The 27085-nt window shown below is 43.2% G+C and overlaps 1 long non-coding RNA gene across 1 annotated transcript in view; it reads left to right on the top strand.

Moving 5' to 3' along the window:
• Gm35358 overlaps window positions 1-22960 on the top strand; it is a 44846-nt gene extending 21886 nt beyond the window's left edge. Inside the window, exons 2-3 of the long non-coding RNA XR_387890.4 lie at window positions 13568-13723; window positions 21349-22960. This is a non-coding gene — a long non-coding RNA (predicted gene, 35358). The remainder of the gene's footprint in view (window positions 1-13567; window positions 13724-21348) is intronic.
• The last annotated feature ends 4125 nt before the right edge of the window (window positions 22961-27085 follow it).

Genomic DNA, 27085 nt, shown 5'->3' with positions numbered 1-27085 from the left:
GTCTAAGACTTAATTAAGTTGACTTCTACAGCTGACACTTTGTATAAACCGAAGAAGCTGTGATGCTGGCCACTTTGTGTAATTCAACCTAATATTTTGAAAGTAAGTCAGGACTTGGGACTTGCTGGTTAATTTACTGCAGAGAGCTAATGAAGGGAAAGGAGTGGAAGTTGTTTTGTGGGCTTTGCTGGGTGAGGAGGGAAGGCTGCCTGCTCAGGAGAGGGCACGAGGAGCCCAGCAGCCCCGCCTCCCAGCTTGCTTTCTTCACAATTTCTCTCTCCCCCCATCTTTAACTCTTCAGGGGACACAATTACCATGGGCTCCATGTTTGCTATTAAACATGCATTTCTCCCACCTGGCTCCCTGTCTGACGTTTTAATGGTTTTGCTGGCTTAGCATTTCATGGGCTGGGCACACAGAAAGAACACACTTTCAGCGCACAGTTTGAAGTCCGTGCACACTCCCTCAATGGTAATGCCATAGCAACGCGCCCTTAACTTTTTATTTCTTCGAGCCCGACCCTCATCTGGAAGGGTTCTGGGCCACATTTTCAAGCACTTTGGTGCCGATTATCATGAGGCTCCTGAGTTTATGGAGGGGAAGGCTAGGAACATGCTGGAGTCTATGCTCAAATTACTATCCTAAACGACTCCATGGGGGGTTTCCTTCAGGGGTCACCGAGAGCCAGAGTGGAATGTTTTTCCTTCTCCGATTTATCCCAGGCCTTGGGGCACGAGAACCATAAATGCAGGTAATGTGTTTAATAGCCAGATTCTCTCGGCTCATTTTCCACCTCTCCCCACCCCCAGTGATAGTCATGAAACCTCACAAAACTAGCTGGAGACACAATTTGCAGTGCCTTGTTTCTGCAAAGGCAAGAGATTCATAGCACTGAGAGGCAAAGAAAGATGACCTAAAGCCCAGGACCCTCTTTTGTCTGTGGCCCCACCAGACACAAATGACAGTCCAGCAGGGAGATCCAACCTGCCAAGCACTGTCTGCAGGTAATAAGGTCCCCATTGCTGGATGTACAAGCAGCATCCAGGCTAGCATGACAAAGGCATTTGCTACTGGAGATTTGTGCATCTGGTGGGGAGCTGAACGAGACTATACTCCCCTGGTGTGTAACGTTTGCTTTCCGTGTTTCCAGTTACCCATGATCAAATTTCAAATGGAAAACTCTAGAAAGAAAAATCTCACAAGTTTTAAGTTACATGCCTTTCCGAGAGCTATGAGGAAATTTTGTTCTACCCCGCTGGTTGAGAATCATCTCTAGGACCAGCTATCCTTGCTATAGCTGCTACCTGTCGGGTAGCCACTTGATCATCTGGCTTATCACATTCAATGTGAGGACATCTCGGGACTTGTGTTCAAGTGGCCCTTTCATGGAGAATAAGGCTGTGTCATTTCATCGCATGTGGGCTTCCTATTGGGTATAAGAAAGATGTGTGCAGTAAAGTAAGAAAGGGGGCATCGGCGAGCACATTCACATAGCTTAGACCCCCATGTAATAGATCAAAGTTCATCACAGGGATATGTAAACTATATAACGTTTCATTCTGTCACAGTTTCAGCCATCTACAAAGGTCTTAAAATGGATTTCTCCCAGGCCAGTCATATTAGTGCACATTTGCAATCCCAGAACTCAGGAGGCAGAGGCAGGTAGACCGATGTGAATTCAAGATCAGCCCTGGTCTACACAGTGAGTTCCAAGTCAACCAGGACTACATAGTGAGATCTCATCTTAAGAGGGAAAAAAAAGGAAGGGGGAGAAAGATATAAATCATAAAGCTTATGATAACAAATTTCTTCTGAGACTAAACCCCTCATTGTTTTAACCGGTAATTATTATATTTATTAGAGACTTCCAGAATTTATTATCAATAGGAGCTAGCCTAAAGGATACAGCAATGATCAGGAGATACACATGAAGTATGTGTACACCCTTGGGAAGCATCCACCCAGCGCAATGACAGTGACACATAAGTCATTTACAGCAAGGCAGTGACCATAGCTGTGGCTCTGGAGTGTTTGACCAGATCCTTTAAACAGACATTTACAGATCCTCTGAGGTCAAACGCCCCTTTACAGGTGACCCCACTCATGGTCCAGGTTCTCATTAGCTGCCCAAGTGCCTGCCACTGCTACCTGTAGTTCAAAGTCTATACTCTCTCTGTTCAACCATGTCTCTGTTAAAGATTCCTAAAGTGCCAAGTGAGTGTGCAGGTTCTGACAGCCATGTCACAATCCAACCCTAAGGGCAAAGAGCACGAAGGAAAGCAAAGATGAGCTACCTACCCTGGGCAATGTGGGATCCACAAGAAAGTTATTCGGAGGCAGGAACAGGAAGCCAGGGAGGAGCTCCGATGGGATGTCTGAGCTGTGAGCTTCTCAAAACCTGCGTCTCACTGTATGTTTTTTAAGTTTCCTTGCATCTCTGGTTTTTCATGTGCCACTGTGCTTTTACCCCATAGAGTTTCTATAGAAAGATGTAGCTTTCTGTATCTTTAGTGCTCAGAAATCCTATAGGATGTAGTTGTGTGGGGCTTTGGAGCTGTGGAATGTATATAATGTAGCTAAAATCTAGATTTTATTTTTATGTATCTATTTATCTATATATCTATCTATTATTTATTTATGTTTATTTCATTTGCATTGGTGTTTTGCCTACACATTTGTCTGTGTGAAGGTGTCAGACCCCCCCCCCAAAACTAGAGTCACAGACAGATGAGTTACGACGTGGGTTTTGGGATTTGAATTCGGATCCTCTAAAAGGGCAGCCATGCTTTTAACCACTGAGCTATCTCCCCAGCCCAAGATCTAGATTTTAAATTTCAGCAAGTTTAATGATTTTAAGTATTGAGCAGCACAGACCTTCAGGAGAGCCCAGTCTGCGCAGGAAAGCCTGTGGACTGCATAAGCAACACAGCTTCTGGGACAGGCCCCGTTTCCAGCCTTCATCTTCAGCCAGGAAGCAGATCTGAGCTCCAGACATCTGCCCTCCTCCCCCGTCAGAGAAGAGGTGGCCTGCAGAGAGTACTCTGACCACTGAGACTCAGGAGAGAGTTAGTCTCCCAGGAGTGCTGACAGAGGCTAACAGAATCACAGGAGGAACAAGCTCCAGCCAGAGACAGCTATAACAACACCAGAGATTACCAGATGGTGAAAGGCAAACATAAGAATCTTACTAACAGCCGGGCATGGTGGCGCACGCCTTTAATCCCAGCACCTGGAAGGCAGAGACAGGCGAATTTCTGAGTTTGAGGCCAGCCTGGTCTACTGAGTGAGTTCCAGGACAACCAGGGCTAAAAAGAGAAACCCTGTCTCGAAAAACCAAAAAGAGAAGAAGAAGAAGAAGAAGAAGAAGAAGGAGAAGAAGAAGAAGAAGAAGAAGAAGAAGAAGAAGAAGAAGAAGAAGAAGAAGAAGAAGAAGAGGAGGAGGAGGAGGAGGAGGAGGAGGAATCTTACTAAGAGAGACCAAGACCACACTCACCATCATCAGAACCCAGCACTCCCACCTCAGCGAGTCCTGGATACCCCAACACACCTGAAAGACAAGACTCGGATTTAAAATCATATCTCATGATGGTGGTAGAGGATTCTAAGAAGGGCATTAATAACTCACTTAAAGAAATACAGGAGAACACTGCAAAATAGGTGGAAGCCCTTAAAGAATTACAGGAAAACTCTGCTAAACAAGTAGAAGCCCATACAAAAATCCCTTAAAGAATTACAGGAAAACACATCCAAACCGGTGATGAAATTGAACAAAACCATCCAAGATCTAAAAACCATCCACGATCTAAAAACCATCCAAGATCTAAAAATGGAAGTAGAAACAATAAAGAAAACCCAAAGGGAGACAACCCTGGAGATAGAAACCCTAGGAAAGAAATCAGGAGCCATAGATGCGAGCATCAGCAACAGAATACAAGAGATGGAAGAGAGAATCTCAGGTGTAGAAGATTCCATAGAGAACATGGACATAACAATCAAAGAAAATGAAAAATGCAAAAAGATCCTAACTCAAAACATCCAAGAAATCCAGGACACAATGAGAAGACCAAACCTACGGATAATAGGAGTAGAGGAGAATGAAGATTTTCAACTTAAAGGGCCAGCAAATATCTTCAATAAAATTATAGAAGAAAACTTCCCTAACCTAAAGAAAGAGATGCCCATGAACATACAAGAAGCCTACAGAACTCCAAATTGACTGGACCAGAAAAGAAATTCCTCCCAACACATAATAATCAGAACAACAAATGCACTAAATAAAGATAGAATATCAAAAGCAGTAAGGGAAAAAGGTCAGGTAACATATAAAGGCAGGCTATTATACCAGACTTCTCACCACAGACTATGAAAGCCAGAAGATCCTAGACAAATGTTATACAAACCCTAAGAGAACACAAATGCCAGCCCAGGCTAATATACCCAGCAAAACTCTCAATTACCATAGATGGAGAAACCAAAGTATTCCATGATAAAACCAAATTCACACAATGTCTTTCTACGAATCCAGCCTTTCAAAGGATAATAAAGGGAAAATACCAACACAAGGACAGAAACTACATCCTAGAAAGAGCAAGAAAGTAATCCTTCAACAAACCAAAAAGAAGACAGCCACAAGAACGGAATCCCAACTTTAACAACAAAAATAACAGGAAGCAACAATTACTTTTCTTTAATATCAATTACTTTTCTTTAATATCTCTTAATATCAATGGACTCAATTTCCTAATAAAAAGACATAGACTAACAGACTGGCTACACAAACAGGACCCAACATTTTGCTGCTTAGAGGAAACCCACCTCAGGGAAAAAGACAGACACTACCTCAGAGTGAAAGGCTGGAAAACAATTTTCCAAGCAAATGGTCTGAAGAAACAAGCTGGAGTAGCCACTCTAATATCGAATAAAATTGACTTCCCACCCAAAGATATCAGAAAAGACAAGAGGGGCACGACATACTCTTCAAAGGTAAACTTTACCAAGATGAACTCTCAATCCTGAATATCTATGCTCCAAATGCAAGGGCAGCCACATTCATTAAAGAAACTTTAGTAAAGTTCAAAGCACACATTGCACCTCACACAATAATAGTGGGAGACTTCAACACCCCGCTCTCATCAATGGACAGATCCTGGAAACAAAAACTAAAAAGAGACACATTGAAACTAACAGAAGTTATGAAAGAAATGGATTTAACAGATATCTACAGAACATTTTATCCTAAAGCAAAAGGATATACCTTCTTCTCAGCACCTCATGGTACCTCCTCCAAAACTGACCATATAATCGGTCACAAAACAGGCCAGAACAGATAAAAAATACTGAAATTTTCCCATGCATCCTATGAGATCACCACGGACTAAGGCTGATCTTCAATAACAGCATAAATAATAGAAAGCCAACATTCACATGGAAACTGAACAACACTCTACTCAATGATACCTTGGTCAAGGAAGAAATAAGGAAAGAAATTAAAGACTTTTTAGAGTTTAATGAAAATAAAGCCACGGGCTGGTGAGATGGCTCAGTGGGTAAGAGCACCCGACTGCTCTTCCAAAGGTCCAGAGTTCAAATCCCAGCAACCACATGGTGGCTCACAACCATCCGTAACGAGATCTGACGCCCTCTTCTGGAGTGTCTGAAGACAGCAACAGTGTACTTACATATAATAAATAAATAAAAATTAAAAAAAAAAGAAAAGAAAGCCACAACATACCCAAACTTATGGGACACAATGAAGGCAGTCCTAAGAGGAAAACCCATAGCCCTGAGTGCCTCCAAAAAGAAACTAGAGAAAGCATACCCTAGCAGCCTGACAGCACACCTAGAAGCTCTAGAATGAAAGTAAGCAAATTCACCCAAGAAGAGTAGATGGCAGGAAATAATCAAACTTAGGGCTGAAATCAACCAAGTGGAAACAAGAAGAACTATTCAACCAAACCAGGAGCTGGTTCTTTGAGAAAATCAACAAGATAGAAAAACCCCTAGCCAGACTAACTAGAGGGCACAGGGACAATATCCTAATTAACAAAATCAGAAATGAAAAAGGAGACATAACAACAGAAAATGAGAAAATCTAAAATATTATCAGATCCTACAACAAAAGGCCTATACTCAAAAAAACTGGAAAACCTAAATGAAATGGACAATTTCCTTGACAGATACCAGGTACCAAAGCTAAATCAGGATCAGATTAACGATCTAAACAGTCCCATTTCCCCTAAAGAAATAGAAGCAGTCATTAATAGTCTCCCAACCAAAAAAAAGCCCAGGACTAGATGGGTTTAGTGCAGAGTTCTATCAGACCTTCAAAGAAGACCTAATTCCAACTCTCCTCAAACTATTCCACAAAATAGAAACAGAAGGTACTCTACCCAATTCATTCTATAAAGCCACAATTACTCTGATACCTAAACCACACAAAGATCCAACAAAGAATGAGAACTTCAGACCAATTTCCTTTATGAATATCGATGCAAAAATACTCAATAAAATCCTCGCAAACCGAATCCAAGAACACATCAAAATGATCATCCATCATGACCAAGTAGGCTTCATCCCAGGGATGCAGGGATGGTTTAATATACGGAAATCCATCAACATAATCCACTATATAAACAAACTCAAAGACAAAAATCACATGATCATCTCGTTAGATGCTGAGCAAGCATTTGACAAAATCCAACACTCATTCATGATAAAAGTTTTAGGAAGATCAGGAATTCAAGGCCCATACCTAAACATAATAAAAGCAATCTACAGCAAACCAGTAGCCAGCATCAAAGTAAATGGAGAGAAGCTGGAAGCAATCCCACTAAAATCAGGGACTAAACAAGGCTGCCCACTTTCTCCCTACCTATTCAATATAGTACTTGAAGTCCTAGCCAGAGCAATTCGACAACAAAAGGAGGTCAAGGGGATACAAATTGGAAAGGAAGAAGTCAAAATATCACTATTTGCAGATGACATGATAGTAGATATAAGTGACCCTAAAATTCCACCAGAAAACTCCTAAACCTGATAAACAGCTTCAGTGCAATAGTTGGATATAAAATTAACTCTAATCAGTGACCTTTCTCTACACAAAGGATAAACAGGATGAGAAAGAAATTAGGGAGACAACACCCTTCACAATAGTCACAAATAATATAAAATATCTTGGTGTGACCCTAACTAAGGAATTGAAAGATCTGTATGATAAGAACTTCAATTCTCTGAAGAAAGAAATTGAAGAAGATCTCAGAAGATGGAAAGATCTCCCAGGCTCATGGATTGGCAGCATTAACATAGCCAAAATGGCTATCCTGCTAAAAGCAATCTACAGATTCAATGCAACCCCCATCAAAATTCCAACTCAATTCTTCACTGAGTTAGAAAGGGCAATTTGCAAATTCCCCTGGAATAACAAAAAACCTAGGATAGCAAAAAGTATTCTCAATAGTAAAAGAACCTCTGGTGGAATCACCATGCCTGACCTCAAGCTGTACTGCAGAGCAATTGTGATAATAAAAAAAAAAAAAAAAAAAAACCTTGCATAGTACTGGTACAGCGACAGACAGGGAGATCAACGGAATAGAATTGAAGACCCAGAAATGAACCCACACACCTATGGTCACTTGATCTTTGACAAGAGAGGTAAAACCATCTAGTGGAAAAAATACAGCATTTTCAACAAATGATGCTAGCACAACTGGCGGTTATCATGTAGAAGAATGCGAATTGATCCATTCTTATCTCCTTGTACAAAGCTCAAGTCTAAGTGGATCAAAGAACTCCACATAAAATCAGAGACACTGAAACATAGAGGAGAAAGTAAAGAAAAGCCTCCAAGATATGGGCACAAGGGAAAATGTTCTAAACAGAACAGCACTGGCTTGTGCTGTAAGATCAAGAGTCAACAAATGGGACCTCATAAAATTGCAAAGCGTCTGTAAGGCAAAAGATACTGTCAGTAAGACAAAAAGGACACCAACAGATTGGGAAAGGATTTTTACCAATCCTAAATCTAATAGGGGACTAATATTCAATATATACAAAGAGCTCAAGAATCTGGACTCCAGAAATTCAAATAACCCCATTAAAAAATGAGGTACAAAGCTAAAGAAAGAATTCTCAACTGAGGAATACCGAAGGGCCGAGAAGCACCTGAAAAAATGTTCAACATCCTTAATCATCAGGGAAATGCAAATCAAAACAACCCTGAGATTCCACCTCACACCAGTCAGAATGGCTAAGATAAAAATTCAGGTGACAGCAGATACTGGCGAGGATGTGGAGAAAGAGGAACACTCCTCCATTGCTGTTGGGATTGCATGCTTGTACAACCACTCTGGAAATCAGTCTTTCAGTTCCTCAGAAAATTGGACATAGTACTACCGGAAGATCCAGCAATACCTCTCCTGGGCATATATCCGGCATATACCCAGAAGATGTTCCAACTGGTAATAAGGACACATGCTCCACTATGTTCATAGCAGCCTTATTTATAATAGCCAGAAGCTGGAAAGAACCTAGATGCTCCTCAACAGAAGAATGGATACAGAAAATGTGGTACATTTACACAATGGAGTACTACTCAGCTATTAAAAACAATGAATTTATGAAATTCTCGGACAAATGGATGTATCTGGAGGATATCATCCTGAGTGAGGTAACCCAATCACAAAAGAACTCACTTGATATGCACTTACTGATAAGTGGCTATTAGCCCAGAAACTTAGAATACCCAAGATACAATTTGCAAAACACAAGAAAATCAAGAAGGAAGACCAACGTGTGGATACTTCATTCCTCCTTAGAATAGCGAACAAAATACCCACGGAAGGAGTTACAGAGACAAAGTTTGGAGTTGAGATGAAAGGATGGACCATCCAGAGACTGCCCCACCTAGGGATCCATCCCATAATCAGCCACCAAACGCAGACACTATTGCATATACCAGCAAGATTTTGCTGAAAGGACCCTGATATAGCTGTCTCTTGTGAGGCTATACAGTGCCTGGCAAATACAGAAGTGGATGCTCACAGTCACCAATTGGATGGAACACAGAGCCCCCAATGGAGGAGCTAGAGAAAGTACCCAAGGAGCTAAAGGGTTCTGCAACCCTATAGGTGGAACAACAATATGAACTAACCAGTACTCCCAGAGCTCATGTCTCTAGCTGCATATGTAGCAGAAGTTGGCCTAGTCGGCCATCATTGGGAAGAGAGGCCTCTTGGTATTGCAAACTTTATATGCCTCAGTACAGGGGAATGCCAGGGCCAAGAAGTGTGAATGGGTGGGTAGGGAAGCAGGGTGGGGGGAGTGTATAGGGAACTTTCGGGATAGCATTTGAAATGTAAATGAAGACAATATCTAATTTAAAAATTGGAAAAAAACATAAAAAAAGAGAGAGAGCTTCAGAATATACATTTTGCCTCAAGACCCAACTTAAAGTAATAGAGCAGCAGCATGGAGTCCCTGGGGTCAAGGTGCACACCCCAGTGTTGGCATGACTTGTTGAGAGGTCCTGGATAAATCCCTTAGCTTCTCGGTGCCTCAGTTTCTTTATCTGTCAGCTATGGACAGTTTCCTTATTCACGGGGCTGTGGAGCTGAATGACTGTCTGAAGTGATTGAGCAGAGCTGCCAATGGGCAGCATATGTCATCGTCCTGGAGTGACACCAAGTCCCCTGAAGCCTTACCATGGCAGCACATTCACCATTTTCTTGATCCAGAAGCCAAAGTGGAATGGTGACACTCCAGACTTCAACGTCAAAGGAGACATAGTGTGTGCAAAGAGCAGCCCACTCTTTCACAAATAAAAGAAGTTTCCTCCTGCCCAGCATCTGAGGAGAGGAGAGAGCATTTACTCCTGTGTCTTCCCCTCACCTCCCAGACTCCTGTGCCAGAGGGATGAAAGATGGTCATGACTTCTTAAACTCACTGCAATGCACAAATCAACAAGATAGTGCCCAGGGGGCGGACAGTCAATATTTGCCTCCCATTTTTTAAGGTTGTTAAAATTCACATCATGGGCCCAAGAGAGAACACAGACTTTCTTTTTGTTTGTTTGTTTGTTTGTTTTGTTTTGTTTTTTGTTTTCTAGATTTTTTTATTAGATATTTTCTCCATTTACATTTCAAATGCTATCCCGAAAGTCTCCTATATCCACCCCCCTGCCCTGCTCCCCTACTCACCCACTCCCATTTCTTGGCCCTGGTGTTCCTCTCTACTGGGGCATATAAAGTTTGCAAGGACAAGGGGCCTCTCTTCCCAATGATGGCCGACTAGGCCATCTTCTGCTACATATGTAGCTAGAGACACGAGCTCTGGGGGTACTGGTTAGTTCATACTGTTGTTCCACCTGTAGGGTTGCAGACCCCTTCAGACTTTCTTATCCTTCCAATACATTTGAGAAGGAAATCCAGACTATGGGAATGCTCTCTTGAGTTGCTTTGGAATCATCTTGGTGTGATGGTTGCTATGGGGTGCCCATGTGTGAGCAGTTTGTCGCCGAGATCACTGTGAGTATATGACCATGGGTAAGTGTCCTCTTTGGATTTGATTTGGACACAGGTGGAAGTGGCTCTTTAAATGTCTTTTCAGCTCTGAGAGTTCCAGGTTCACTGCTAGCTTTTCTTCTCAAATGAATAATATGACAGTGTTCTTAAGGACTGCTGGTTAAACAGCATGTTCAAGAACGCAAACTCTCTCAGTGGTTCAGTGGGTGGCTGCAAGACTGAAGTAGCGCCCACCTTTGGAGGAAGCTGCTACTCTATGTTCCCCAGCGATGGTACCTTGTAGAAAGCCAGCCTTTGTTGCTAGATCTCTTTTCCAAGCAATATCAGAAATCTGGAATTGTTTTTTAAAGGTCAGATCTCACATTTTTAAAATGTTGATTTAAAAACCTGTAGTCTGAGCCAATAACCTGTGTAGGATGAGCTCTGCCCTTCCCTCAAATCCAGGGCCAGATCACAAAGCCAAAGAAGCCCTTATCCTAAACTGACCACAGAGTGTCATCTTCAGAAGGGATTCAGGAGTCCAAACAGCTCGGCCCTTTTGTTGTGGTTATTGGTTTACTCTAATTCTTTCCGCTAAAAATCAATACAATAACCTTTGTCCCAAACTGGTGAAGTCCAAGCTGGACAGGAAACCCAAAGCAAACAAGAGTCCTGCTATTTCCGGGAGTCAGTGCCCCTGAGTTGAGTGATGTTCAGAGCTCTGTGCTGTTAGCTTCAACTTTTCAGGTAGCTGAAGCCCAAAGGCCCTGATTATCTTCGATTCCTGGGCAGCCAAGCTATAAGACCTTTCCCCCTGACTGAGTCATAACAGTTGCTTTCCAGAACTGTTAGGAGATAAGTACTCAGAAGTGGGGATGGCCTCCCACCACAATGGTCCTGGAAATAGAGTTGAGTGCTTGCTCCATAGGGTCCTGTCTGTCTCCTTCTTACCCAATAGCCATTTATGGCCATGGGTTACAGATATGTCCTTTTCCTTGTTAACTGTCCACATTCTAGAAATCAACAAAATGGAAGCTCCAGGAGACCTGAACCTTTGCCTATCGTATCCAAAGCTGAGTCCCCAGCTGCCATAACAGCCAGTGTAACCTCGGAAGGCTACTACTGTCCCACAGGGGTGGCATCACCTGCCAACACCAAGCCATAGCCTCCTCAAAGCTGGACGCTTCAGTTCATCCTTGAGTTTGCATGGCATCATGTGTTCATTGCTGTAACCTGCTTAGCCACTGGAGACGCTTCTACTCTCTTCCATCTAGTTCTGGGCCCTAGAGATGAGGCACGTTAGCAGTTGATGCATGACTGTCAAGGGTGTGTTGCGGTATCTCCAGAACCAAGGGAGTCCATTGCTTTCTAAAGCATTCTGCTGTTTCTCTGGACATCCTTGTCAGATGGACTCCTATTAGAACACATGTCTGAACCAGGGTGACTTATATCAGGACTGGTGTTACCTCATGGGGTCAAACGTTCTGAGCCCGCATCCTCTTCCAAGTCACAGCCTCCAGTGCTCACAAGCATCGTGTCTCTTTGAATCTTCTGAATATTTTAAGTCAAGGTCAAACACATTTATTCTTAGTTCAATCTCCTAAAAGCAGACAGTATTACCCACAGGTAGAAGAGAAGTGGAAAAAGAGCAAGGGGTGTGTTACGAGGAAGTAACACAGCACACAACTGCAAAGCTACAGGCGCTCTTACTTTCAATGTGCAAGGCCAGATGTCTGGTTTTTCCAAAATGCACCTTTCTCATTCAGGTCTGGATACACACATTAAAGAAAATAAACTTGTACCCTTGGTCCCAGCCACACTTCCATGTGAATGTATTCATTAGCTATGGGCTGAGAGAACATCTTGACCCTAATTATCTCTGGGATTCTAGACCCTATGGAGAACATCAGGTGCATGGTGTGTGTGTGTGTGTGTGTGTGTGAGAGAGAGAGAGAGAGAGAGAGAGAGAGAGAGAGAGAGAGAGAGAGAGAGAGAGAGATTTGATTATAAAGATGGGCTTTTCTTCTAAAAACATGTTTCTGAAAAATGCTTGTAAATGGTAAAGATCCAGTGACCGAGAGCAATAGGCCCAGGATAATGACGTCATCACAAATGGCCCAGTCTCTTTGGTATCCAGAAAATAATAAATCTTTATGGGGAACATAGCTGTGCCTCTCTTGCTTCTGATGATCCCCTGTTGGTAATGTGGCAGTGCCAATGAAGTGAAAAGCATCAAACTCAGCCAATGCCCTCCAAGTGCCTGGCCACTAGCTTACATATCTAGCTGGGCCTCATGAACGATTCACCAAGACTTCACTAGTAAGATGCAGAACCCCTGGGCCGAGCAGGTGCAAAGCACCAAGAAGTCAGACAAGTAGATGTGCCATGGCATGTGGCTAGCTGAATTTTTATGGTACAGAATGAAAACTACCTATTCAACTGGAGAGCGTGTATGCTTGAATACTAGGTTATTTTTTTCCTAAAATTATTTATTAGAAAAGCAAAGTTGGATATATTCAAATCTTTGTAAAGAATCTCACTTTATAAGAGATCGTCTGAAATACTTCATTTGAACAAACGGTGCCAGTTTACGAAAACTAAAGCCTGAAATAACTTCAAGTCTCTGGCTTGGGTGCTAAGGAAGGTCTTCTGCCCCACGCACCAGGGGAAAACACTGGAGGCAGGCAGACAGACACTCTGCTTGGAAGTATGGACTTACCAGAGTAAATTCTGACTGTTGTATACAGTATGCTTGCTGCTGTTAAATCGTTGGTTCAGAAAGCCACAGAGCAAGTTAGTGCTGAGGGTCGCGGATGTAGCTGTACTGCATGGATGTACTTGTACATTAGGATACAGTCACCAGCAGTGGCAGCACCTTTCACAGATTAAGATGGTAGTCTCTAGGCCCAAAGGAGTACCATCTTAGTAAGAATAAAAGGTCTAATCTGGCAAGAAGACTTACAACTATAAACATATATACCAAATAAGACAGCCTAAAACGTATGAGACAATAATTGGCAAAATTGAAAACAGGCAATATAACAATAATAGCTGTGTTTCTCTTTGACCAGGATCTGCCAACATAGGCCAGATTCACACCAAGACCATGAAGTCAAACCAAGGCTGTGAAGAAGGCAGCTTGGATCATCATCTAGAAGTACTACACACACCCACTTAAGGAATTCCACACCAACAACCACCTGTGCACAGATATCACCATGATTCCGGTAAGCAGTTCCCCAACATGCTATTGGCCTATATCATGCAGCTGATAAAGTGAATTCAGAGAGGTCCTGAGAACTGTAGGTCTATCAGGTTGCTGGAGGAGAAAGGAGGAATAAATTATGTTCCAGATGAAGTGGAAATGTCTGCTTGTATCACGTGGTGCAGATTCGTGTGATATTTTGCTGAAGCAGAGCAGTGAGAGGACATGTGATGTTTCGAGAGAGTATAGGTAGGACCCAACAGACAGGGGTGGGCCGCTTGCATAGCTAGCCATGCAATGACTCATTGTTCTTGCATCTTCGCTGATCTTCACTTTGTTGAGAAAGGCACAGCCAAAACTGTCTCCTGGCATTCTGGCTGATTCTGGTCACTCCCATTAACTGGTGCTGATTCAACAGAGGAGGCCTAGCTGTTTCTGCTGGATCGTGCCGCCTCTGCTGATTCGTGTTTTGTGACAATTTTTGAGCTAGACTGTTGGTATCCTGACACTACTGAACTGAACTGCTGGTATCCTGACAATGGAGATTGGAGTTGGCCCAAAGAATTATTTCTAAATAGGTCTATATCCCAATGATCCTATTTACCATATTTTCTCTCCTACCTTTGGAGGGTGGGCTGAAGGGGGATCAATCATTTGAGAACCCTTATTAAAGTAGGTTTTGAAAAATCTAAGCCTACATCCTGAGGTCTTGGCCCTGAATCAGGAGACTCCTTAAGTAGATCCTGATACCAAGGGAATACAGAAGTTTCTGAATTTCCAGTCTCTCCAGCCTGAAGGTCACTCGGCCTACACTTGGGATAGATTTCAAAATACCATATGGAACCATTTGAATCTGCTATGTAATGCTTTCAATAAAACTGGGTATAGCTAAGAATAATATTGTCATTTAGTTGCTTAAATATGCCACTATACATTGTGAATAGAACAGTTTAGCAGAAGATCAATAAGAAGCTAGAAGACACAGAGTACTCCAAACCACTCTCCCTGACAGACATCTCTACAGAACTCTCTACCTCAGAATGACCAAGCCATATTCTTCTCAAGTAGACATGCAGTATTCACCAAGGTACACCATATGCTAGCTTGTATATTAGAGCTCAGGGCTTCTAAAAAAATTGAAATAACACACAAAATGATCTTTGACTAGATGGAATGACATTAGAAATAAGTAACAGAATTACAAAACCCATACATACTCACAAACCAACCCTCCTGACCAACCAATGGCCAACAAACAAACAAACCATGAGGAAAACTCCAAAACACTTTGAGACAAATAAAAATAAATCAAATCCATAATCCACAAAACCTTATAGGAGAAAACTAAAAGTGCCAACAGGAAACTTTATGGTTCTCAGTGCTCTTTTAAAAGATGTAAGGTGGGAGAGAGATGAGCTGCAGGTTAAAAGTACTCCTTCTCTTGCTTTTTGGTTCACAACACCCATGTTGTGACTCACAACCTCCTGTGTATTTATATACTCAAGCATACACATAAATAAATAAATAAATAAATAAATAAATAAATAAATAAATAAATAAATAAATAAATAAGGCAAGTTTGAAATAAAGAGCAAAATATATTTCAATGATCCAGGTGATGGAGAGATGGCCCAGTTCTTTTTTTTTTTTTAACATTTATTTATTTTATGTGTATGAGTACACTGTTGCTGTCTTCACACACACCAGAAGAGGACAGGCATCGGATCCCACTACAGATGGTTGTGAGGCACCATGCAGTTGCTAGAAATTGAACTCAGAACCTTTGGGAGAATAGTCAGTGCTCTTAATCGCTGAGCCATCTCTCCAGCCCAATAGCCCAATTCTTGCAAAGGAGTCCCAGCACTCACAACCATCTACAGATGCAGTTTCAAGGGATCCAATGCTCTCTGTCCTCCTTAAGCACATAAGAGGCCAATACCCTCTGTCCTCCTTAGTGGGCACATGCATACACAAAGAAAATTCCCACATACATAATATTTTTTAAGAATCTTAAAAGAGTATCTAAAAGTTGGTGACTTAAACTTTCATCTCGGGGAAACAAGAATAATAACAGATGAAGCCACAGTGTCAGGAGGAAAGGAATAAAGATTGTGGTGGAAATAAATGAATCACAGCTTTAAAAAACATAAACAAAAACAGAGCAGGGCGTTGATGGCGCACGCCTTTAATCCCAGCACTTGGGAGGCAGAGGCAGGCGGATTTCTGAGTTCAAGGCCAGCCTGGTCTACAGAGTGAGTTCCAGGACAGCCAGAGCTATACAGAGAAACACTGTCTTTAAAAAAAAAAAAAAAACAAAACAAAACAACAACAACAAAACCAGAGAAAAATCAAAGATTGGTTCTTTGAAGAGATCAACCAACTTGACAACTTTTTTTAGCTAGGAAAAAAAGAGAGAGAAAAGGCTCAGATAGTAGAGCTAGGAATAAAACAGTGAAGCTGTGAGGATTGATTATCCCCAAGTTCAACACACCATGATATCTGCAGATACTGACAGGCTGATTCTAAGGTCTACACAGAAAGGTAAAAGAACAGTAGCCAATAGTCTTGAAAGGAAGGACAGAAAGGAAGGACAGAAAGGATACTCCTTTGCTCTGTGATATCACAGGTGTCAGACTGCCTGTGTATCCATCTGTGATTCCCTCCCCTCTGCTTTCTGCACAGCTTCTCCAGGCTCCCAAAAGAGTCCAAGCAGACAGGTTGCAGGAAGACATTGCATTCATAGCATGCCCTGATTCTTGAAGACACAGATTGCTTTTTCCCCTCTTGTATCTCTAGGACCTAAGAGAATGCCCCAAAGAGAAAGAATCATTAAATATTTTTGGATGATGGGTAGATGACTCATCCATGGATGGATGGATGGGTGGGTGGATGGATGGATGGGTGGATGGATGGATGGATGGATGGATGGATGGATGGATGGATGGATGGATGGTGGCTTTATAATCATTAGACTTTGTACAATGAATGAGGCAGGTTGATTTTTCTAAATGGGTAACACCCACAAAACACTCAACTGAAAATCCAGACGATCCCATCTCCACCTCTTCCATGTTCCCTATCTCACTAGTACAGTGTCACTCACCACCGTCAGCATCAAGTGGAGGGTTCATGGGTTGTGATAAATGGACATCTAAATCTCCTCTGGGTATAGGTTCTGCTAGCCTAGGAGTGAGTGAGTTTGTCTGACCTTGTCCAGTATTTTTGGTGGAATTAGTCTTTTATTGGAAAAGGCCAATCTAGTAGAACTCTTCATTAAATCTTTCAAAACAGCCATGCCTCAATACAATATGCTGGTTCTCTAACATGCTTCAGCAACTTGGAGCTCCTTTTGTAAGAAGCTTACACAGCACCCATCAGGGCTCATAGCACATTCTGGGCAAAGGTACTTTAACAATCCCATCATCCTGTAAAGGTGCCCTAAATTTCATTCTCTTTCTTTTCGTGGGGGAGGGGAGGTTTGAGTCAAGCAGCTGTTTTATAGCCCCGAGTGTCTTAGGGAGCTCTCTGCAGACCAGGCTAGCATCAGACTCACAGAGATCCACCTACCTCTCTGCTTCCTGGGTGCTGGGGTTAAAGGTGTGCGCCACCACCACTCAGCACCCAGCTTAAATTTCATTTTTGTATTACAGACAGAAAAGAACATTGTAGATAGGAGCTCTGGGGTATACCAGGAATTGGACAGGAAGTCATGTATGTAGCAGACAAAGCATTTCTTAATCTTTGATTTCACTTGATTTTTCTCTGTTTTTTTTTGTTTGTTTGTTTGTTTTGTTTTGTTTTTTGAAGACAGTGTTTCTCTGTATAGCTCTGGCTTAATTAAATCATTAATACTAAGAGAATGTCCCCAAGAGAAAGAATCACCCCTCAGTCTCCATTTCAAAGATATTCTAGTCCAAAATTGGATTCATTCTTGGAGATTTCAACACAGAAAATGGCTTAGCCTAATATCAGAATTTTAAGTCTCTTTTGTTTTGGACCCAGACACTCACTCTAGGCTCTTCCTCTGACCTCAGTCATGAGAGGTGTGAGCCGGGCTGACTTCCACACAGTGCCTAGAAGCAAGTTTAAAGCCTGCTCACCGTTTCCCAAAGCCATGCAATGATCTGGTTATCACGACAATGGTCTACTAGGTATGATAGTTTCTTCCCGAGAGTGCTAAAGATAACTCATGCCACCATCATGAAAAAAAAAAAAAGAAAGAAAAAACCCACCACCACCAACACCACCAGCAGAACCCAACATCATCATCAACAACAACAACAAAACAAGCATAACCTTTATTAAGGAAAGACAAATTGGAGTTTTTAAGTGAGAAATTTAGACATTTCCCCGCTGGTCACCTAGGACTCATTTTTTATTATTCCAGAAATGCCATCGTTGAAGTCATCCATATCTCCAGTCTGCTTTTGGAAGTGCCACTTTACAGCAGTTTTCTTTCAGTTACCATAAAAAAAAAAAAACAAAAAAAAAAACAAACAAACAAAAAAACACCCTTAAAGATTAGGAAAAAAAAAAAGAACTTCATTGCAAAATGGGATTAGGATTTACCTTTTCCCTGGTTTGGTTTTTCAGCCTGCTAAGACAGAACTGGACCCCGCAGTCAGAGAAGAAACATAGCCTTTTTCTGAGCCTACGAGACATCTTGGCTGTGGATATGTGCTCTCGAATGGTACAGGCCCCCTTAAAGGATACTTCCGTATGGACCTGGCTACTGCCATGGGGGCACATTTTGGGTGGTATTTTTATTGTGTTTTGTTTCAGAGCTGGACGGTGAATCCAGGGTCAAAAGCCAGGCAGGACCTGCAACACATCCCCACCCATGTCTCCTAGAGAATGTTAGCTGCAGCACATACCCTGGCCCAGAGGACTTGAGAATCTCACGGAGTTGAGATTCACAGTGCGGAGTTGGGGGTGGGGAAAGGTAATCGGCAAACAACACCAGTGCTCTCCATGCCTGACCTGCCATGTGCCTGTGTGCACATTAAAAGGAAATTGAAGTGCCTGACGCCCTGGGAACTAGAGGGACAGAGGATTAATTAGCACCAGTAGGATCACCCAGAATGAAGGAACTAAAGATCTGGAATTCCAGTAACCCTGGCACCACCTTCCCAGACTCTCAAAGGACGTTTTCTGCTCCACTTTTAACCCCATTGCCCTTCTGTGCTAGGCTTTTGTTGTTTGTTTGTTTGTTTGTTTGTTTGTTTGTTTGTTTTAATAAGATAGGGTTTTGTGTATCCCTGGCTGGCCTCAATGTAGCTAAGGATAATCCTGAGCTTCTGACCCTGTGTCTTGCCCCTAAGTCCATGTACAAACAGACATGTACCACCATGCCTAGATCCTTCAAGAAGTGGTAACATTCAGGTCAAATTTAATAGTAAGACTTTTTTCTGTTATGCGGATTTTTTTTTTAGTTATCTTCTGTTTGTACAAACTGATTTTTACCTATGAATCAATAAAAATTCATTTTCAAAAAAATGTATAGAATAAATTTAGTGAATCAAAAGGACTAAGTACATATGAATCTGAGGTTCATAGACATGGCAAAAATCATAAGAACAACGCACACACATGATTTAAATCTATCATGCCCTGCCCAGACATGGTTTGAATATGAAGTGGCCCTGAGGCTCCTGTGCTTACTGTTTGGTTATTGGCTGGTGATGCTACTTTGGGAGATGATAGAACCTTTTAAGGGGTAAGGGTGGGGGGCAGAGGGAAACGGATCGCAGCACTCATGCCTTTGAAGATTATGCCTTGTCCCTAGTTCTCTGTCTCTCTCTGCTCTCTCTCTGCTCTCTCTCTGCGCTCTCTCTCTCTCTCTCTCTCTCTCTCTCTCTCTCTCTCTCTCTCTCTCTCTCTCTCTTTCTCTCTCTCTTACACACACACACACACCAATCCCAGCCATCTTGTAGTGAACACCTCTCTGTATCCGCATTCGTGCCTGTCTCCCTCCCCTGCCTCCTCTCCTCTCCTCTCCTCTCTCTCTCTCTCTCTCTCTCTCTCTCTCTCTCTCTCTCTCTCTCTCTCTCTCTCTCTCTCTCTCTCTCTCACACACACACACACACACACACACACAGTCCACAATCCCAGCCGTCTTGTACTGAACACCTCTGCTCAGCCACATTCCTCGTCACTGCTATGTTCTATGTTTCCATGTCTGGTAACAATGGAGCCAGGGACAGTGTCAAAAATCAATCCCTCCTCCTTTGAATTACCTCCTCCAGGAATCTGATTTAGGGATGAGAGCCTGTTGTGCATGCCTCACAGTGAAGGACTCAGGCCAAGCCCAAGGTCCTCAGCTCTCCATGTTGTGCTTCCCCCCCTTCATGTGGCCAATTCCCAGACAGAGGGACTAATGTCCAGTGAGACCGGAGTGACAGGGAAGGGAGAGAAAAGGGAAAGGCTGTGGGATTCTACATCTGACCAACAGGGAATTCACTTAGGGGATCTGTCCACAGGGTTAAGCTTTGGGAGGCAGCACTCAGCTCCCCCAACATCCTGAAGACGCTAGACTTCAGGCTTTTTCTTTTTGCAGCAATCTGCCTGTGGCTCCAATAAAAACAGCTCATGTCTGGCCTCCTGGCTCAGTGTCAATCTCCAGGGGATAACCCTGGAAAGGGTGTGTGTGTGTGTGTGCGTGTGCTAAGTCAATAAAGGGCACCACTAGACACTGGCAGAAATGGGTACCATTAGGAAGAGCAACACAGCTACATGGGACAAAACTTCAGCATTCCATTTTTCCTGCATGGATGTTTGGGTTATAGTTGCCAGGTGCGCTATAGGCCATGTTGGAGTCCTTCTGTCCCTACACAACAGACATCTGTAGTCCTTTCCCACCCTGACTCCAGATGTTGCCAAGTGCCATCTAGGAAGCAAAGTCAAATAACAGGATTAAAATCTTCCTGAGAGCTTTTCACTCAATGTAGAGTTTGTAGAAGGAGAAAGTATTAGCCTTGGTTCTTCTGGTTATACAGAGAGACCGGCACACAGCAAGTTTACAGCAAGCTTTTTCTGTAGTCACCAGAGATGTCCTGGGCCAGCCAGCAACAGTTCCTTTACTTGTTGGAAAATCCCAGGCTACTATTTGTCACTAAAGACTTCTTAACATAACTACTACTCAATGTGACAGAAGCTAGACCAGCTTCCTGTAACAGGATCTTGAAAAAGTTTCAATTCTACCCATAATTTGGAAATATGGTCAGTGGTGGATCCTGGGAAAATAAACATAATGTCTACCAAGCCATCTTTTCAAACCAAACTCTAGGTATGCCCTTTGCCACCCATTGGCTTGTAAGGCCTGAAGACACTGGTGAGCCAAGCAAAAGGCACTGAAGGTCACAAGTCAGAGTCAAGCAGTGACTGCCAGATCTCAAAAGGCAATGTAAAGATTTCTGTAAAGCATCTCACTAGGTGAGTGCAAAAGGCAGTACAAAGCCAGCACAAAACCACTTATAGCCACTGAGTCTTGTACAGTCACAGTTGAACCATAATTTTAATGCTAGACTGGCATTTTTAAAGCAGCCATTGATAAGGGGAAGGCAGCGTATTAGGAATATCAAGCCACAACCCCAGGGGTTGATTTGGGAACCCCTGCGTCTAACACAAGTCTTGCACTCTTCAAATCAGGGAAGAAAACACTTCTGAGGCCTGCCCTGCCTCTGCTGGAGACATAGACTGTCGTCCTTGGAGGGAAGTCTTTTCTGGGAGACACCACCAACGCTTGAGATTGAAGAGTCTCCGTGGTTCTGTTACCTTTGCTGGAATCCCTCTTCTGCAGTAGTTCTGAGCATCTCGCCATCTTCCCAGGCTGAATTCTGACACCTCTGCACCCTCCCCCACATTAGCTTGATATCCAAATGTGACTAGAAGGCTGCAGAGACTCTCCCGGTGATCAATGACAGGTCCAATCAAAGCCACCCAGACAGGCCGTGCACTCACACGGCTCCTTGATATAAAAGGTGTTTTATTTCTCATCCCTTTATTTTTGTCACTGAAAGAATGCTTCCCGCGTGTGGATTAATTAAAGTGTAAACATTAAATATTGATTGACGCATTATCAGCGTGGAGCAGTAGCCTCCCGACAGATTGATTCCTGCCTTGATTTATTGTCATATTCGCGGAGTCATCACACTTGATAACCAAGAGGGACCACCTGCCTCCCTCACCATGCCTCCTCCACTCCTTTCTCTTCCTCCAGTCCCTCCTCTTATTCTTCCAGGTGACATCTGAGTTCCAGTAAGTAAAACATCTTCATCCGACTGTCGAGAGAAGAAAGCCTGTAGCCCGACACTTGTTTTGTGTGTTATGCATGCCTGTGGATGTCTCCCAGACAATTCTCAAATCAACATAGAAATGAACAAATCTACGCTCCACTAAAGGGGATTTCTGGGTAACAGAGCCTGCCCCTACTGCGCTGTAGACAGTATAATATAAAGGAGTGTGTGGCAGCTGCAAAGAGAGCAAAATACTACCAAGGAAAAAGAAAGGTTCAGCTGTCAGTCTTCTTGCTTCTCTGTGGAACCTGACAGAGGACAGTAACAGGACAATTCATAGCTACAACTGGCTATCTGCCTCTAAAGAGATGAACCCACGGACCACATCTTGTCGGAATGACCTGCAGGAAATTGCTGTTTTGACAGGTGGGGAAATATCAAACAGTGACAATTTCATAAGATTCAAAATCATATTTTTAAGCTCCTTCTGAAATAGAACATCCTGCTCTCCCTGTGTATTTTCTTTCAGAAAGAAAATGGCACAGAGGACCAATAACGGGTCAGTCTGCTGAAACTTGTGTTTTTAGTCAACTTTTACATAATTTCCTAGGAAAAACCTGCAAAATACCCAAATATCATTTGATCAAAAATCTAGCCAACCAAATTGCACCAAACAAGACTTCAAGTGGCCAGCAAGTCAGGAGAACCCCCATCTGAACACCTGCCCTCAGAGTGAAGCCCTGTCACCCAGGGCCTGATGCATGGCTGTCAGTGCAGGTGGGCCACCAGCCTCGGATGACCCACAGACATGGCTTTACAGTCCTCCAATTCTCTAGGTACTTCTCCTTGGCAGCACCCTCAGCACAGACAACTCAACAGAGAAGCATCTGGCCTTATCTCTGAATCCCAGAGCCAGGACTTGGTAAGAGAGCACAGGAAGGCTCTGCTCCAGCCAGGGCCAGGGGACTCCTCGCATGCCAGGCAGAGTACTAAGCAGGTCCACCCAGGAACTCTTTCTACTTTATCCTGACATGGACACACCCAAGGTTGTCATCTCAGCTTCCTGGCCTCAAATTCACTCCAAGACAGGCTGGGGCTAATTCTAGGTTCCAGGTGTTTTGGGTAGTTTGTTTGTTTTTGTCTTGTTTTGCTTTGCTTTGCTTTTGTTTTCTCCTTGGACGGAGCATTTGGGGAAGACTCTAGAAGTCACTGCACTATCATCCTCTGCTGTCTAAATACACAAAGGTTTTGTTTTGCTCCGATTTGGCTTCTCTGGGATTGGGTTCTTAGAGACTGAACATGGGGCCTCGTGCATGGTAGACAAGTTCCTTACCTACCCTAGTTAGGGTTTTATTACTGTGAACAGACACCATGACCAAGGCAAGTCTTATAAAGGACAACACATATTTGGGGCTGGCTTACAGGTTCAGAGGTTCAGTCCATTATCAAGGTAGGAGCATGGCAGCAGCATCCAGGCAGGCATGGTACAGGAGGAGTTAAGAGCTGTACATCTTCATCTGAAGGCTGCTAACAGAATACTGGCCTTCAGGCAGTAGGATGAGAGTCTTAAAGCCCACACCCACAGTGACACACATACTTCAACAAGGCCACACCTTCTGATAGAGCCATTCCCTGGGCTAAGCATACTCAAACCATCACACTTTACTGAGCTACAGCCTGAGCCTGTGTGTGCAAACCTTCTCTCAACCTTGTCATCGTCATCATAGTCTTTGTCTTCACCATCTCATCAAGAGACAATCATGGACAGGCTAGCCTTGGGGGTACATGCTGGTGGTGTCAGCATTTGGAAGACAGCGGTAAGAGTATCAAGAGTTTGAGGGCAGCCTGGACTAGGAAGCAACTCTGTCTCAAAAAAACAAACTAGCAAACAGACAGCAACAGCAACGACAAAAAGAGACACATTTATAGACGCTATGAAACAAAGACTCACCTTCACTGCTCTCATTCTGAGCAGCCAAGGACTGTGACAGACACCCTTAGATAGGCTACAGTTTAAGAATGGGGACTCAGGAGCAGATCACGGAGGTTTGGTCCACCCACCTGGTAAGGGTGCTGCTGGGCTTTTTCCTTAGTTGTAGGAAGGTCTACACAAGAACCAACTGCCAATCAGGGCTAAACCACACCTGTTCCGACACAAGTTCATGGCATCTTGCATCCCAGAGGTTGGGTGTGACTTTAAAACAGAGCCCCTGAGTATCAAATTTTGACATCTTTGGTGTAGCATGACTAGAGTTCTGTAACTCAGACCTGTGAATGACAACAAATGAACCTAAAAAGGTTGCCTGGTGGTGAAGGCAAAGAGGAAGAAAAAGAAATCAGATTGCAAGTACTTTGGGATCTGAGATAAGTATGTAGAAGTGGCGTAGGGGGAGGGGCTAGGGAGACTAGAGATGAGGTGGTGTTGCTTCAGAAAATCCCTGCCCAGAGGTCTCCTAAATTGGAGATGAGCGGTGGAGGTCCCCACAGCACAGCCTGAGACAGGAAGCTGAATCCCTGGAAGTGGGTGAGGTTGTTCTCCAGGAAGAGGGCAGCAAGAGTGAAAAGGAAAAGCCAAGCAAAGCTGTGGTCTCCAGAACAGCCTTGGTCCTGCCCGATGGAAATGCAGAAACTCCCACCCTTGGATCCCCTCTCCAGCTGGGGCCAGATGTGCACTGTGAACTGCTTAAGGACAATGAAGCAAAGTGGCAGCTCTGACCCTCTGGAGCTGCTGGGGAGTGAGTGCCTTGACCCAACCAAGGGACCAGGCTTCAATATTAAGGTTCACATAGAGCCCTGGTGTCAAGCCTGAAGTGGCTACCCACTAACCCTGGAATTGCTGCGTCATGGGGCTTTTCAAAAACCATCTCTCTTAGGTGGTGCCTTCCCCTTAGTTGTCTGCATCCAGTGTGCCCCTCACTGTACGAATCGCACTGTGGTCACACCACCGCTCAGCAGAGCTTCCTGTGCAGGGACGCCCTTGCAGGAATGACCAGAAAATATCTCATGAGCTTTAAGGCATCAGTCTTGTCTATCATCCAAGAGGAACTCTCTTAGCCTAACACCTGACCCACAAACACACAGGGTGACATGGGATCTACCTTCAAAGGTTTTTCCATTTTTCTTCTCAATTTCACCTCAATAAAATAACACATTTTTCCAAACAATGGAAGATTTATTAAAGTGACCCTCAAACTGGTACACTCTTACAAAAAACAAACAAAAACAACACCACCTCGTTTCTGACCTGGGAAGAGAGAATGGAGACAGAAGCATTCTGCTCTCTGCTTCTAGTGGATCCAGATGGCTCATGGATGATCTTGGCCAGAACACGTGGATCCTTGAGAGGTTTATTCATGCAGATAATGCAGCCATCACTCTGGGACAGAGGTTCCTGCATCTCCAGATGAATGTCTATGACATCCACGTGTCAATTCCCTGTGGATATATTTCAGACTAACATACTGCAAGACAAAGTGCATCTAAATTTATTAAAAAGATTACTGGGAGGCACGATAGATAACAGACTCTGTTATCTCACATGGGGGCCAAGACCCCTTCAATACCCACATTAATTCAGAGACAAAGAGTTGCAAGAACATCATGCCTGTGTGGCCAAGGACCCCAGAGTCCTGCCAGGGCTGGGGTCAGAGGAGAGAGCACAGAGGCCCTTTGTCTAGAAGCCCAATTGAGCTGTGTGGAACAATCCCTGCAAAAAGTCACAGCAGTGGCAAAAGCTGTTCCATTTATGAATGTCCAGAGCAAATTATCATCTATGAGGACAAGCATCAATTGTTTAATTAAGAGACACCTCAGGGCTGAGCGTGGTGGCGCACGCCTTTAATTCCAGCATTTGGGAGGCAGAGGCAGGCGGATTTTTGAGTTCGAGGCCAGCCTGGCCTACAGAGCGAGTTCAAGGACAACCAGGACTACACAGAGAAACCCTGTCTCGAAAAACCAAAAGGAGAGAGAGAGAGAGAGAGAGAGAGAGAGAGAGAGAGAGAGAGAGAGAGAGAGAGAGAGAGAGAGAGAGACCTCAGGGGGCTGGAGAGATAGGTCAATGCTTAAGAGTACTGGCTGCTCTTCCAGAGGACCTGGGTTTAATTCCCAGCAACCACATGGCAGCTCACACTGTCTGTAACTCCAGAATCAGACCCCTTCACACAGACATAAATGTAGGGAAAACACCAATGCACATCAGATAGATAGATAGATAGATAGATAGATAGATAGATAGATAGATAGATAGATGAGAAAGAGACACCTCTCGAGCCACACAACAGCATGTTCCCAGCTAACTCGAACCTGCCTAATATAAAAGTTTACCTGGTGTTCTAAAAATAAGGGTCTGGAAGAAAAAACCTTTATCATTTCTTCTTATGAAGCAGTGTTTCCATGTTTTTTAATCAACACATGCAAACAACCCTCTTCATAGTGGTGTATTATTTCCTAAAATTATGAGTTTAGAAAAGTTTGAAAAAATAGTTTTGAAGTTTGTTAAATGCTTACCATTTAAGTCAGGCTATTCTTAAAAATAATCCCTTTAAGTTAAATATCTTTGGTAATAAAGGCAAATTAGGGAACAATAAATTATAACTTCTAGGCTGACCGGTGACTAATTATAGATATTATAATTAAGTCCGGTTTCCTACACAAGGCATTTATCGTAATAATCAGCCCATCCATTAACATATCTTAAAAGGGTTTCACAAAGCAGGCTGTGGCACTTGAAGAGACATCTGAGCTCCTCCCCAGGCTATGAAAGGGTATAAAATCAAAAGAGTTGAAATTGCTTTAAAAAGAAGTTTGGGTTAAATATAAGTTGAAAATTTCAGATTATAGTCATAAAATCCTAACTTAAAAATATTTATCATAAGTACCCTCTCCGACCAGCCACATGAAGGAGATTGGACATCCTAAAAATCTACAATTTCCACAAATCTGTTCAAAGTAGTATTAACCATGACAGACTTGAACTGCATCAAGGAGAAGTGCTGTTCAGACTGGAACTTTACCGGGGACTCTTGGGTTTTTCTGGAAGTCCTGACCTTGTTCTGTGACAATTACAAGTAGGACTGATGGTTGACAGTAATGGCGAAAGCAGAGGGATTCCCTGCCCTTGCTCATTTAAAAGCTGAGAGACTTCCCTGGCC

The sequence above is a fragment of the Mus musculus genome, chromosome 8 (assembly GCF_000001635.26).
Source record: "Mus musculus strain C57BL/6J chromosome 8, GRCm38.p6 C57BL/6J".
NCBI lineage: Eukaryota > Metazoa > Chordata > Mammalia > Rodentia > Muridae > Mus > Mus musculus.
This window is presented reverse-complemented; position numbering and strand designations above follow the sequence as displayed.